General features: G+C 53.8%; 1 protein-coding gene across 1 annotated transcript in view; it reads right to left on the bottom strand.

Annotated features, from left to right (window-relative positions):
- Positions 1 to 12,567, bottom strand: part of PSD2 (pleckstrin and Sec7 domain containing 2) — a 112,267-nt gene extending 99,700 nt beyond the window's left edge. Inside the window, exons 1-2 of the mRNA XM_029218775.1 lie at positions 12,414 to 12,567; positions 6,697 to 6,811 (exon numbers count right to left, since the gene is read on the bottom strand). The gene's annotated coding sequence lies outside the window, so the exon portion shown is untranslated. The remainder of the gene's footprint in view (positions 1 to 6,696; positions 6,812 to 12,413) is intronic.
- Positions 12,568 to 14,855: the final 2,288 nt, after the last annotated feature.

Here is a 14,855-nt window from a genome sequence, read left to right as displayed (position 1 = left end):
ACCACACTCTGGTGGTAGAGGGGATGGGGGTGAAGTTACCAGCCCAAATCATAGACCCGGACAGCCACTGTCACCCCCACCAGGTGACACAGAAGGGAGACCCTTGGAGGAAACTGCTTCCCCACATCCAAGCCCTTGTTCTCTTTGCCGAGGACACTCTTTCCTATCCATATGCTTGCCAAGTACTACTCGTCCAAGAGGTAGTTTTTTTTTTTAATTTCTTTGGCCACATGGCTTGTGGGATCTTAGTTCCCTGACCAGGGATCGAACCCGAGCCCTCGGCAGTGAAAGCGCAGAGTCCTAACCACTGGACCGCCAGGGAATTCCCTGTTTTTATTCTTTATTTAAAATTTACAGAGGGCTTCCCTAGTGGCACAGTGGTTTAGAATCCACCTGCCAACACAGGGGACACGGGTTCGAGCCCTGGTCCAGGATGATCCCACATGTCACGGAGCAACTAAGCCCGTGCGCCACAACTAAGCCCGTGCGCCACAACTACTGAGCCTGCGCTCTAGAGCCCGCACGCCTAGAGCCTGTGCTCCACAACAAGAGGAGCCACCACAATGAGAAGCCTGCGCACCACAACGAAGAGTAGCCCCTGCTCACCACAAGTAGAGAAAAGCCCGTGCGCAGCAACAAAGACCTAACACAGCCATAATAAATAAATAAATTTATAAAAAAAAAAATTACAGAATACTTACTGTGTGGCAGGCACTGTTTTCAGGGATATTTACATGTATTAATTCACTGAATCCTCACAACAGTCTTTTGAAGTAGGTGTTATTATTCCCATTTTAAAGATGAGGAAAGTAAAGCACAGCAAGGTAAAAAAAAAAAAAAAAAAATCTCTTCCAAGGTCACACAACTAGCAAGAGGTGGAGCTGTAAGTGGAATCCAACAAGTTACTTCCACGCAGCCTTCCCTGGCCTCTCAGACCAGATTAAGGGTCTTTGCTGTGAGCATCCCCAAGCTCAGATGTCTGGGATGGAATGAGCTGTCCACTGGTTTGGCCCCCCTCTCTTGATGGTGAGTCCCTTGAGGGGACACACTTTTGGGGCACTCAGGGGCTCAGCTCCTAACACAAACCCGGGCCATGGGGACTCTCAAGAAACACTGTTGACTGAATAACCTTAAGCTCAATAAAGATGGCTGGACTCCCAATACCCAAGGGGAGAGGAGGTAGGGGCTGCCCAGACAGGCCCTAGGAGTTCTCTCCCCTCCCAAGGCCACACACCATCTACTTTGTCACTCACAGCAAAGCCTCTGCTGTCCCTGAGTATATGGGGCTGTGGAAAACTGAGGAGGGTAGAGGGGCCACCAGGCCCCACAGGAACACCCAGAGGCCCAGCTGCTCCCAGGTCTCTATGTCTCTCCAGGCAAAGGTCTCTTGAAATCTTCAGGTACCATGAACTAAAAAGATAGAGCCTTCTTACAGTCCGCTGCCCCATTTCTCTCTTCTTATATCCAATTTTCCAAACTATTGGATAATTTCTCCAGCTCTCATTCAATGTTGCCAAACTGATGCTCAGACCCCAACCAGTGGGGAGGGATACCTGGGTACCCAGTAGACAAGCCAGACTGCAGGCACCTCACACTTCAGGGTTGCCCTCTGGACAGAGCTTCTTCCTCTGAGAAGCTCCATTTCCATCAGCTGTGGGCCCAAAAGGACACAAAACCAAGCCCCCACCTCCCGTTGGCTGTCTCTGTACTTTAAAAGTGGGATCAACTCCCCAGAGAAATAGCTCCAAGATGGGTGCCACTGGAATGTCAATCTCAGTCTTCCCAGCTCTGAAATTGGCCTGAAGAGTGGGGTGGGAAAGGTTACAGGTCTTTAGGGACACAGACCCCATTGGTTTCTGGGCACAGCCCCTGCCCCACCTGAAAGCAGATTTCCTGCCCGCCCCTGGGTCAGCTCATCTTTCTTTCTTTTTTTTTTTGAATGATTTTATTGTGTCATATGCTTTTTTTTATTATTATTTATTTATTTTCTTTATTTTTTTGGCTGTGTCAGGTCTTCGTTGCATGTGTGGGCTTGGCGTGCGGGCTTCGAGGGCTTCTCTCTAGTTGTGGTATGCGGGGTTTTCTCTCTCTAGTTGTGGCACGCAGGCTTCAGGGCACGTGGGCTCTGTAGTTGTGGTTCATGGGCTCAGTTGCCCCGTGGCATATGGGATCTTAGTTCCCCGACCAGGGATCGAACCCACTTCCCCTGCATTGGAAGGAGGATTCTTTACCACTGGACCAACAGGGAAGTCCCCAGCCCATCTTTCTGTTAATGCTGTTCAGACCTCTTCCCCCCTGTGAAGGTTAACTGAAGACAATGCCTCCCTCTGTAAAAGGAGCTGGGGGTCTTCACCTACCCCCACCCCACCCCCAGCCACTAAAGGGCAGAGTTTTCAGAGAATTTGCTTCATAACCAAGGTAGGGTGGCAGTGGGGCGTGGCTGCATAGAGGGAGCTCCCAAATTTCTCCTCAGGAAGGACTTCAGGTAGCAGTCTGTTTGCAAGGGAGCTGAGGGCTTTGCTTAAAGCTGCCTGTGCAGCCACTGTTTGTACTTAAATAATACATTACAGATCAGTAAAAACAGCAAAGTTTTCCAAAAGTGCTTTATATAAAATGAAAATGCCAACTGCCCATATCAAAAAATTAATTGCTGTTATGATCATGATGGAGACTTTGTGGGAGCCATTTCAACGTCTTGGCTGGGTGTGAGGGCTGCCTGGACTGAATGAGTCCAAATCATTTGAAAATGTAAATCCACCTCAACTTCAACTGAAAAAAATATGCTCTGAGCCACAAAGCCCTGGGCTGGACCCGTGAGGGAGACAGATGTGGTGAATCCCTAGATCTGCCCTCTCTGGCTGAACACCAACTCACTGTGTGCCAGACACATCGGACACCCTTTGTCATCTTTTATGACCACCTACAAGGGAACATTGAATTACTGTATTTCCCCCGTTTTACTCAGATGAAGAAACTGAGGCTAGAAGATGCTCTGTAACAGCTGTTGCCATTTTTTCAGTGCTACCTAGACCCTATACTGAGCGTTTCTAATTCATCATCTATTGACTCCCCGGTGTAGGCCCACTATACTAATGAAGAAACTGAGACAAAGGTGTTGCCCTCCCAAGATCACAGAGCCAATATGTGACAGAAATGAGACATGGGGACTTCCCTGGCAGTCCAATGGTTAAGATTCAGCACTTTCACTGCTGTGGACCTGGGTTTGATCCCTGGTCGGGGAACTAAGATGCTGCACGCCACATGGCACAACAAAAATAAAGAGAAGAAATGAGACGTGAACCTAAATCCTTGTCTGTCACACTCCAATCTCTGGGCACACAAAATATGTGTGATAAGGGCTCCGAAAGTAGGGCAAGTAGAACTATGATGCATAAGAGATAAAGGGCAGCCCCCTTGCTTGTGGGAAAAAGCACATGACTTCACAGAAGAGGAAGAAGCTGAACAAAACCATGAAAAATGGTTAGGGTTTCAACAGAGATGGGGAGGCAGGGGACTCCAGGTGGAGCGAACCACACATGCAAATGTTCTGAGGTAGGAACCTGTACGGCATGCAGTCTGTGGAACGCAGGATTATGGAAAGTGGGTCAAGAGCAGGTAAGTGTGACACGATGTGGCCATAGGGAAGGCAGTGAAGATTAATGGCTCAGGCTGTGAGTTTGAATACTGGCTTTGTCACTAATCAGGTGTAAGACCTTGGAAAATTCTCTTCCCCTCTCCAAGTCTCAGTTTCTTTATCTGTAACATGGAAATAACAATAGTTGTTTAACAGTGTTGTTCTGAGGATTCAGACAGGCACTATGCCCAGCCTGAGGTTCTTGTGACTGGGCAATGGGGAGCCACAGAGGAACTCCTGGCAGAGGGATTCAAGCTGGGCTGGGAAACGACTGACCCCCAGCCGCCCCTGCCTAACCACAAAGGAGCCCTAGGGTTCAAAAAGAGAGAAAGCAGATCCTTGACTCAGGGCCAGCTGCCCCACCCAAGGTTTCTTTGACATCTCCTGTTTTATTTTTAAAGAAGAGTCTTGTGGGGGGCTTCCCTGGTGGCTCAGTGGATAAGAATCTGCCTGCCAATGCAGGGGACACGGGTTCGAGCCCTGGTCCAGGATGATCCCACATGCCACAACTACTGAGCCTGTGCTCTAGAGCCCACATGCCACAACTACTGAGCCTGCGCTCTAGAGCCTGCTAGCCACAACTACTGAAGCCCACGCACCTAGAGCCCGTGCTCTGCAACAGAAGAAGCCACTGCAAGGAGAAGCCCATGCACCGCAACGAAGAGTAGCCCCCACTCGCCACAACTAAAGAAAGTCCGCGCACAGCAACCAAGACCCAACGCAGCCAAAAATAAATAAAATTAAAAATAAAAAGAGTCTTGTGAATTCCCCTATAAGCAATCCAGGCTTGTTTCTAACATATTAAATTGTAATATTAAATGACTGAACTCTCCCCCTAGTAAGAGAGACAGTCCAGGCAACAGAGCCATTTACTGAGCCTGCCCCCCAGCCGCCCGGCACATAGCCAGGCCTAGGCTGAGCTGCTCAGGTGGCAGCAGTCAGCAGCCCAGCCTCATGAGGGGAGTGCTTGGCTGGGGGTTGCCTGCCTTTACATCTGCTGGTTCCTTCCCCTGAAATGCACTCTTCCTACCCCAGCCCCCAACAGCACTAGATTTTCAGAAAATTTGCTTCACAACTGATGGGTTATCCTCTTCCGAAACTCAAGTGTCAGCTTAACTGTCTCCTCTTCAGAGAGGTCTTCCCTGACCATGCTGGGTAAGTTGGCCATATCACCCTATCTTAATAGTCACCTAGTATTCTTGCCGTCTAGTATTTTCTTATTTACCTATTACCAGTCTGTCTGTCTTACCCGACCAGAATGTCTGTTCTGTGAAAGCAGGATTTTTGTCTTGTGCACTATTGTGTCCCCACCTTGGAACAGTGCCTGGCACATAGCAGGTGCTCAATAAATACATACAGAAATAGGGAGGGAGGGGAGAAAAAATTAATAAAGAACAAAATCTGGGTTCTTCTCCCCAAGATTAGGAGACTCCTTTGAAGCCTCAATCATCCCCTCTGTGGAAGTGGGCAGGGTCCCTAGCCGAGGACCACCATGGCCACACGGTAGGATCCCTCCCCTCCCTACAGTGTTGTCACTGGCCTGCCTCTGGAGCTGCCCTTCCCTTCCCCACACCCCAACTCAGAGTGACAGAAATTAATTTCCCTTTGGCATAAACTGATTTTGATGAGCCCAGTCCCTGGCGATTCATCACAGACCTCTTGGGGAGCACTGCAGGGAACAGCGGGTGGTGGCATGACTTATGGGCCTCGCAGCCCCAGACACCCAGCTGCTTCTGACGGCTCCGGACACCTCCAGCCCCCCTAAATCAGCTGCGATGGAAAGACCTGGAGAGTTGCCCAGACCGTTCTCCTGCTCAGCTGGTGCCCCTGACAGGCGCCTCCCAGGTCAGGGGGCACAGGCTGCACGGAAGTAGGTGACTTCATCCAGGCTGACTCAACCCCAGCCAGCCACTGGAGACTGCAAGAGGGAGGCGGCAGCAGTCCTCTCCAGCTTGGAGCTTTGGGGAGGGGGAATCCTCACCCTCCCTCCATCCCCAGGGCTTCCTCAAACCGGACTGTGCCCCTACCCCGCACCACACCACCATCCCAATCCACACTGACGTCCAGCAAATAGTCCAGGTCGTTGGCAGAGTGCTGGGCTGAAGAGGTCTTGGGCCCAGGCCCAATCCCCCTCTCACCAGCCAGGTAAAATGGGCCAACGCAATAACCTCTGAGATTCAGTTTCTTCATCTGTAAGATGGGTATGGTGATCCTTGCTCCACCTCCTGCTCAGAGGTATTGGACAAATCCAATTGATGCAAAAGGGTCTTAAAGATAGGAGAGTACCACGTGGCAGAGGGGACAGGAAGCAGGATAAGTGGGCCCCTATGCCCCAGGGTCAAGACCAGACCTCTTATCCTGGCCTGAAGTGTCCTTAAGCAATGATCTGCCCTCCCTCTACCCACTCTCCCCCTCCACCCTCTGCCACCTTTAGCATCCTTAAGTTCCTCAGATAGGCTGTTCTCCTTCTACCTTCAGGTCTCTGTGGTTCTAGGCTGTCCTCAAAGCCTAGAACTCTTCCCTGACACCTTTTCTTCTTTGTCTGGCTAAATCCTACTGAACTCTAAGTCCTTGGCTTAGACATTACTTACTCGGAGAAACCTTTCCTAGCGCCTCAGTTAGACACTAGGGGCCCCGTGCCTGTGTCCCCACAGTCTAGCCATTCCTGTACGTTATCAGTTATCACCATTATCTCACACCTGCCTCTCAGTTATTGCCCTTGTTCTCACCTGTATCGCTCTGTCCCAGCCCAGTGCCTAGCACATGGCAGGTGCTCACTAATATAGGCTTATTTGAACTGAATTCCTGTGCCTATTAGTGCTGGCTGGCAGCGGCTGCCTGAAGCACTGGCTACACAAACACACATAAGCACCACGCCTATCCCAAAGTGAGGGTCCAGTACATGTCAACTGTTAACACTGCTGTTGCTATTGGGAGTTGGTTCTTGGGAATCTGCACCCTCTCCTTACCTGCCCCTGCCCTCAGTCACAGTGCCAGCAACCCAGGGGTGGGGAAGGTAACCAGGGAGGGCTTTTGTTCTGAAGTGACCTGAAGACACTTACCTGCCTCTAGCAGAAAGAATATCCCCATAGGTATTCTCATCTGAGCGAGACCTCACTACCTTCTGACTTGCTTAGGAGACTGACTCCCAACACTCTTGAGTCTCAGTATCCTCATCTGTAAAATAAGAATAATTCCCACGCTGCTGACCTCACAGGACTGCTGTGAGAACCAAATTCAAACATGTGGAGGCAGGTGCTTGGTTCACCTTGACAAAGGACACACTTCATCATCCTCATCATGGATACACCTCAGCCACTGTCACCAAGGCCAGCGTAGGGCTCAGTGTGTGGGGACCCCAGAATCAGTGCCATTACCAGCCATGGTAGAGTCTTACCCCTAGGCCTCCACCCTGAGACCCCATCCTCATATAACTTCAGGGCCTGCTGGGAAACCTTAAGAGCAGCATCAAACCTCCATGCCCCTCACTCTCTAGCTGTGTGACCTCGGGCAAGTCAACCTCACTGAACCTCAGTTTCTTCATCTAAAAATGGCAATGATGGGAAACTTCCCTGGTGGTACAGTGGTTAAGAATCCACCTGCCAATGCAGGGGACATGGGTTCGAGCCCTGGTCTGGGAAGATCCCACGTGCCACGGAGCGACTAAGCCCGTGCGCTGCAACTACTGAGCCTGTGTTCTAGAGCCTGCGAGCCACAACTACTGAAGCCTGCAGGCCTAGAGCACATGCTCTGCAACAAGAGAAGCCACCGCAATGAGAAGCCTGCACACTGCAACGAAGAGTAGCCCCCACTCGCCGCAACTAGAGAAAGCCCGCACGCAGCAAGGAAGACCCGATGCAGCCAAAAATAAATAAATAAATTTATTTAAAAAAAAAAAAAAAAGAGGCAATGATGGGACTTCCCTGGCAGTTCAGTGGTTAAGACTCGGAGCTTCCACTGCAGTGGGCACAGGTTCGATCCCTGGTTGGGGAACTAAGATCCTACACGCCCCGTGGCGCGGCCAAATAAATAAGTAAATGAATAATTTGTTTAAAAAAAAAAATGGCAGTGATGATGGTAGCTGCCTCCCAGACATCTCAGAAGGATTAAATGGGATAACCGGGTAAAGAATGCACTTGAGGGCCAGTAAGTGCTCGGTAACTGTTGCCTGTCACCGTCACCATCACCATCACCATCATCATCCCCATAAATGCTATAGCTACTTGTGGGGTATGATGCCCATGTTAATCCTAGTCCTCCTCTACCACAATAACTTCCAGAGCCTTCACAACAAACTAAACTGCCATCCCCACTTCCTGGATGGACAAAGTGAGGCTCAGAAAAGCTAGTACTTTTCAGACTGAAAACTCCCTGAAGGCAGAGGCCATGTCTCCAAAGTCTGGGCTCCCTATGGAATTGAGGTTGTGCCTCTCCCTTCAGCCTTTGTCTCTCTCATTGGTCCCGGGGGCCAGGTCTCCTTTTTAGCCCCCCACCCCAGCCAAGCTCAGAGGAGCAGGAAGGGGTGAGGTCCAGCCCCCCTGCCTCCTCGCAGCAAGGAGAGGTTCAGGCTGTGGACAAAGGTCAGCACGGGGCCTGCCTGGTCCTAGCTGCCCCAGCTGATGCAGGGAAACCTCGTGACTGCCCCCCTTCCCCCACGCAGGCTCCAGCTTCCCGCCTGACTGGGCTGAGCGCTTCAAAGCCAGCAGCCTCTGAAATGAGGCTGCAGCATCTGAGGTGGCAGCTAGTGGCGGGGGAGTCAGGCAGCGCCCCCGGTCCCCTGTGTGTATCTCCAGGCACTCCTGTCAATGGTGACTTGTCGTGCAGTGTTGGCCACGAGGGTCCTGGGAGATGGCTTTGGGTGTTCATATCATGGCCGAAGGAGCATTAAAGCTACCAACATGCCAGTGAGCCAGGGGTGTAAAAGGCCAACTCCTTCATGCAAGCAGGCACTGGACACCCAGGTGCTGATGGGAGAGAGGGAGCCATGGGGAGTGACCACTAGGACACACACATGTACACACACTCTGCACCACACAGTAGGATGATACTGTGGCCTCTAACATTCCAGACCCGGGATCAAATCCTGCTTCCACTATTTCCTAGATGTGTGAACTTGGGTAGCACTATGGGTTGAATTATGTTCCACCCAAAATTCATATGTTGACTCCTTAACCCCCAGTATCTGAGAATGCAATCTTATTTGGAGATAGGGCCTTTACAGAGATAATCAAGTTAAAATGAGGTCATTAGGGTGGGCCCTAAACCAATATGACTGGTGTCCTTACAAGAAGGGGGAATATGGATACAGACACACATAGAAGGAAGATGATGTAAAGAGACATAGAGAAGACTGTCACCTACAAGTCAAGGAGAGAGGGCTAGAACAGTTCCTTCCCTCACAGCCCTCAAAAGGAGGCTGCCGGTACCTTGATTTTAGACTTTCGTCTCCAGAACTGTGAGACAATAAACTTCTGTTGTTTAATCCACCCAGTCTGTGGCACTTTGTTAGGGCAGCCCTAGGAAACTAATACAAGTAGTGACTGTTTCTCAGAGTCTCGGTTCTCACAGTCCTAAACAGGAGTTATAATAGTACTTGTGTCATAGGTTGCTACGAGGCTTAGATGAGATGCTACTTCTAAAGACAGCACTTAGCACCGGATTAGACACTCAGCATGTACTCAATAAATGGTAGTTGCTTTTACTATTATGGTTATTGTTCACTCATACATTCCTGTATACGCTTACACGTTTACTCATCTATTCCACATAATACTGTATTGTACACCTTCCAAATACCAGGCATGTGGGCCCTGAAGTCGAACAAATCTCTGTTCTCCGGGTACTTGGCAATGATCAAAGATAGAACTACCCTCAGGGAAAACAGAAAATCCACATACACACAAATTGGCTGATGGGAGAGCAAATGCTTAGGGGTTTGCCCATGTGTGCGTACATGAGTGTTAATGTGTACGTATGTGTGTACACAGGTGTTAACGTGTGTGTGAGTGCATCAGGATACTGTGTGCACATGCATGTGCATCTGGGAGCACAAGCGCATACTAGTGTGAATTCATGCAGAAGTGCACATATGTGTTGCACATGTGTTTTAGCATGTGTGTACACAAATGTTCATGGGTACATGGGGGAGCATGAGAACATATGGGCCAGTGTGTGTCCGGATGAGTGTGGCTGAGCAAGGGTAGATGTGTAGGCAAGTGTGTGTGAGAACAGTAGGGCCCAAAGCTGGTGCCCTCTACTGCCTACAGCCCAAGAAGGAGCTCTGAGAGGTCATCTCAGCCATCTGCCAGCCAGCCTCAAATAGACACATACCCCTTCCCCACGTCAGACTTGAATGCCCTCGTGCCCAGGGACCACCCCAGAAGCCTCCCCAGTGCTTAGCCCTGGTTTTCAGGAAGTCCTTTCAGCATACTAACCACAATCCCTGAGTGACAATTCTGAAACCAGTAGTCCCAAAGCCACGGAATGAAACAGACATCAGCCATGTATTCCAGGCACGTGTTGGTCGCATGTCCTCATTCAGCTCCAACCTGCCTTACCAAAGAGGGAGGGGGGCTCCTCCATCCTCAAAGATCTCTCCAATTTGGGTATCCTATTCCAATCCTATTTCTGCCCCCAGAATGCCCAAGGTCAATACTGCCTGTCCCACCACCATCCCCTGGCAGGGAAGAGGTGCTAAGTTACCTGGCCTCTTTCCCACCATCACAGGATCTGATGCTTGACAAAGAAGCATGGGTGGACATGGGTCTAGGGTGGGGCAAGCCCTCAAACACTAACCAGGCCAGTGCCCAATGGGCATCTGGAACTGTTGGAGCTGTGAGAGGGCGATATTTCCCAAGGTTGAAAAAGGACTAAAGCGCCAGGGCTTGTGGTGGGGAGACCCACAGATGAGGCCACCCCCAGGGGACTGACTCCCACCCCATACCCACTCTTCCCTGCCCAAGACTTGGTGAGGCCCTGAAGGACCAAACTTAGGGAGCCAACAACATTTGGGCCAGACTCTCTGCCCCCAAAACTAGTGTCTGAACCCCAGACCTGAGTTCCAGTTCTGGTTCTAATAGTGATAACAGCAATAATAAAGGTTCACATTTATCACGCACTAAGTACCTGGACCTGTGCTCACACTTTCCACACACTGTCCCATTGAGGCCACACATTGTTTCAGTGAGGTTAGGGACTATCAGCGTTACCCCATTTTACAGTTGAGGAAAGCAAGGTATAGTTTAGCTCACCTGCCCTATGCCAAGGCGTGGTTTAGCTCAGCATGCAGCTGATTCCTGGCAGAGCCAAGAGAGCCCACACTCTTAACCACGAAACCCCTACCTTAGAGAGTGACCCTAGACAGTCCCTTCTCCTCTCTCCATCTCCCAGTCTGTACAGTGCGGGTGCTAACTGCCATGACCACCGAGCTCTGTGGGACTCCCAGCTCTGACTCCTGGGTGAGAGCCAGGGCGTTGACCCCTAGGGTCTTGTGAAGCATGCAGATGACAGGACCGCCCTAGATCCACTGAATCCGACTCTCCGCATACCGCAACCCCTCCCTCCCCACATCTGCAAGCTCACAAGGTCAAATGATCTGCAGTGAACCAAGGTTTGAGAACTCCTGGGGTGGTGGGATCCCTTGGCAGGAAGGAAGGTAGGGGAAAGTGGAAAGCTCCCTCAACTCAAGCCCTGCTAGGGGAACTTCAGGGGCTGGGGACGCTCTGAGGTCTGGCTACCACTCCTTTCTCATCCAAAGCGCAACTCCTCATCTAATGGGGAGAAGATTAGTAAATTCTAGAGGTGCTACCCATCACGGGGGTGGGGAGAAGGAAGAAGTGGATTCTGCCCCCAATCATCTCTCCTTGCCATCCCTGAGCCAGACAGGTACAAGGGTCTGAATAGATGCCCCCGTAAAAAACTTGAGTGGGGTGGGAACAACTAGCATAGGCGAGGGAAGGGGAGCATGGGGGTGCTGGAGAGGCAGGCAGTTAAGGTGGGAACCGCACAGACAAAGGCTGACCCCAGTCAGCCCTACTGGCCAGCCAGCTCATCCCCACCCCCCTGCGGCAGGCAGCTTGGCAGAGCTGAGCACCAGCTTCTCGATCCAAACCGAGTTCCCACCAAGCGTGCTTAATGCAGCGGCGGTGACATTTCTGCCGTCAGAGGCAAAAACAGGAACTCGGCCATTTTGTTGAAGGGCGCCCAGAGTGCGGGGCGGGAGACGAAGGAGGGGGAGTTTCAACTCCTGCACCCACCGCCCTAACCACCCACTCCTGCCTCTGCCTGGTGCTCCAGCCAAAAGGTCACAAAACTAGGGTCACCAGCCAGACAAGGAAGCTGCTGCAGAACTCTCACCCTCTTGTACAGGTGGGGAAACTGAGGCCATAACGCTGACACTAGCCAGATCTGGAGATGGTAAAAGGAGGAATGGAGAGAAGCCCCGAGGAGGGTGCCTTAAGGAATGCTCAGGTGGGAGCGCCAGTCTGAGGAGCCAGAGAGCTGAACCCAGCGGGCCGCAATGACCAGTCTCAAAAGAGCCTACACACCTGGCCCCCCAACACTGGCGCGCCCTCAGGAGGGCGCTCGCGGCATCTCTAATCGTCCAAGCAGTGAGAGGGTTAAGCTTCCTCGCGGTACTTGCCGCAGTAAGTGGAAAGGAAAGAAGTGTCAACTCTGTTCTCACCACAGCGGGGCTGTCGGATGGCACCTCCCCCCCGCCCCGCGCACCCCGCCCCGCCGGCTCCCCCGCCCTCCCCTCGGAGCGCGCGCGCACACACACCTCCCACCGCTTTGCCCAAATTATTTTCGATCCCGGGAGACTCCGGATGCCAGACGCGCTCCGCAGCGGCGGCGGCGGCGGCCGCGCCTGATTCATTGCGCCAAAGCTGCAGATGCGACCTCCCGCCTGCGCCCTGTGCCCCGGCCCGCGCCGGGCTGCGTGCGCGCCTGGAGAGATGGGGGGGAGCGGCAATTTGTAGGCGCTCCCCCCTCAAGAGGCGGGCCCCGGTCCCCCGGGGCCGGGTCCCCAGTCCCCAGCTCCCCGGGCTGCGCTAATTAGCTTCTTCCGGGGGCGCCACGCGGCGTGAGGGGCGGCAATTTCCCGGCTGGGCTGCGGGGGAAGCACTCCCACCGCCTGGGAAGGTGAAATGGGAAACTCGATTCAAAGAGAGCTTTCCCCCCCCCCCCCCCGCCCGCTCCCGCCTAGCGCGGTAGAAAACGGGTTTGAAATTCCTCCTCTCTCTTTTTTTTTTTTTTATTTATAGTGCACCGTCTCCATGGAAACCGCGGAGGAGGTCACGGTAGCTGGGCCCCCGCGCGTCACCCCGCGCCTCGCCGGCTGCAGGCGCCAGGATTGCTGCCTCCCAGGCGCCGCGGCCCGCGTGGACTCTACTCCGAGTTCCCCGCCCCCGCTCCACTCCGCCCGCGGCTCAAGCCATATGACTCTGCCGGGTCCCAACCGGGAAGGGTGAACCTGGGCACCAGTGCGCTAGGCTATACCTCTGTCCCCGGGCTCTGGCACGCGGGAATGCTCCAAGACACACGTGCCCAGCTCCAAGACGGGAACACGTGCGGCGAGACGCCGCCAAAGGGCTCCCTGCACTAGTGAATGCCCCGCAGGATCGACCTATATAGGCGCACAACTCCAGAGCTCTCTGCTAAAGCAAGACCACCTATAGTTAAGAACCCTGAAGTCCGCCTGGGTTATCTTACTAGCTATGTGACTTCGGGCAAGTCACAACCTCTCTGCGTCTCGGCTTGCTCATCAGCAAAATGTAATTGTCGTGTGGCTTGAGACAAAGTACGTGAAACGTTTAACACTATGTTTGGCACGTGGTTCTGAAAAATGGTAGCTGTCATTGGGGTTATTTTTTTACGGACTGGGAAAGCCAAGGCCCAAAAGGCATTGCTCAGGGGCGCGGTCAGCCTGAAGGCTGAGAGTTGTACCTTGAGAGCTTCCCAGCACCTCAGCCTAGACTCTGGCAGGAGGTTGAGGGGACACGTGCCGGCTTTGCTGGGCCTGGGCCTGCCTGGGGCGCGACGGGCGGGACCTCCTGAGCTAGCCACATCCGCACCCGGAACCCTGGAAACGGGACTCCCCGCGGTGTGCGCCCCACCCCCCTCCTGCCCCAGCACCATTAGCAACGGGCCTGCCTGCCCTCCCTCCCAGGGCTGAGGCCGCACCTGCCCCACCGGATGGCCGCCCCGGGGCCAGGCCGTGCCCCCCACCGCGCACACTTCCTCCCGGACCTCTAGCGCCCCATCGAGCGCGCAGGGGGAGGGGACCCGGCCGCCCCGGCCCCGCCAGCTTCCCACAGCCTGAGCAGCCCGGAGCCGGGGAGGCAGGAAGTCTCAGAGCCGGGGCGTGGAGGCGGAGTAGGGGCAGGAAGTTGGGGGTGACTCTCCCAGAGACCCCAGACAGGGCCCCGGCGTGGGAGCGGGGTGGGCGGGCGCGTAGGGATTAAGGGCTCCCCACACACACACCCCTTTTAGCCTTAGGCCACGTGACCCGGCCGGAGCGCCCTGCTGGGTGAGGGCGAAGGCCGCTACCTCTGCCGACCCCCAGCAGCGCGCACTAGGAGGGAGGGGCAGCCTTTGTCTACTTTGCCGCAGAGGCAGCCCCCCACAACCCCTCCCCCACGCGCCCCGCCGGGCCCTGCACAGCCCGGGTTTTCCATCCGGCCCGGCTCGGCTCGGCAGCTGTCAGGGGACCGAGCTGACCTTCGCGAGCAGGGAGTTTCAATTAGCCGCAGATCAGATAAGCGGGCGGGCCAGCCTCTCCGGGCACCGCGGGGGCGCAGCCCCGCCCCCGCCACGCCGCGCCAAACGCGCTCCAGATGGGAACAAAGATGAGGACGCAGCTCCACCTGCCTCCCCGGGGAGGGGGGAACTGGAGGCCCCGCCGGGAGGAGCTTGCCACCGGAGGAAGGGGTTGCGCACCCTCCCCTGCCCGTCTAGGATCTCATTCCGGGGCAGTGGTCTAGTCAAAACGAGCTTTGCAACTCGCCTTGCCTCCTGCACAGCGGAGAGGTGCCTGCCACGCTGACCTCATCTCCAGGCGGGCATCGTGCCCTCCCTCCCCTGGAGGGAGTCTTTTGCCATCGCTGATCTCATCCAGAGCACTCCCTGGGAGGCTGAGAGAAGGAGACAGAGCCCAACAGAGAAAGGAAACTGAGGTAGAGACGGACTGGACTGCTTGATTCAGGTCACACCTACCACAACA

Source organism: Monodon monoceros, unplaced genomic scaffold, assembly GCF_005190385.1.
Source record: "Monodon monoceros isolate NGI ecotype Baffin Bay Population unplaced genomic scaffold, NGI_Narwhal_1 Super_Scaffold_12, whole genome shotgun sequence".
In the NCBI taxonomy this organism is placed as follows: Eukaryota; Metazoa; Chordata; class Mammalia; order Artiodactyla; family Monodontidae; genus Monodon; species Monodon monoceros.
The sequence above is the reverse complement of the archived record's forward strand: the minus strand, read 5'-3'. Positions and strand labels throughout refer to the sequence as shown.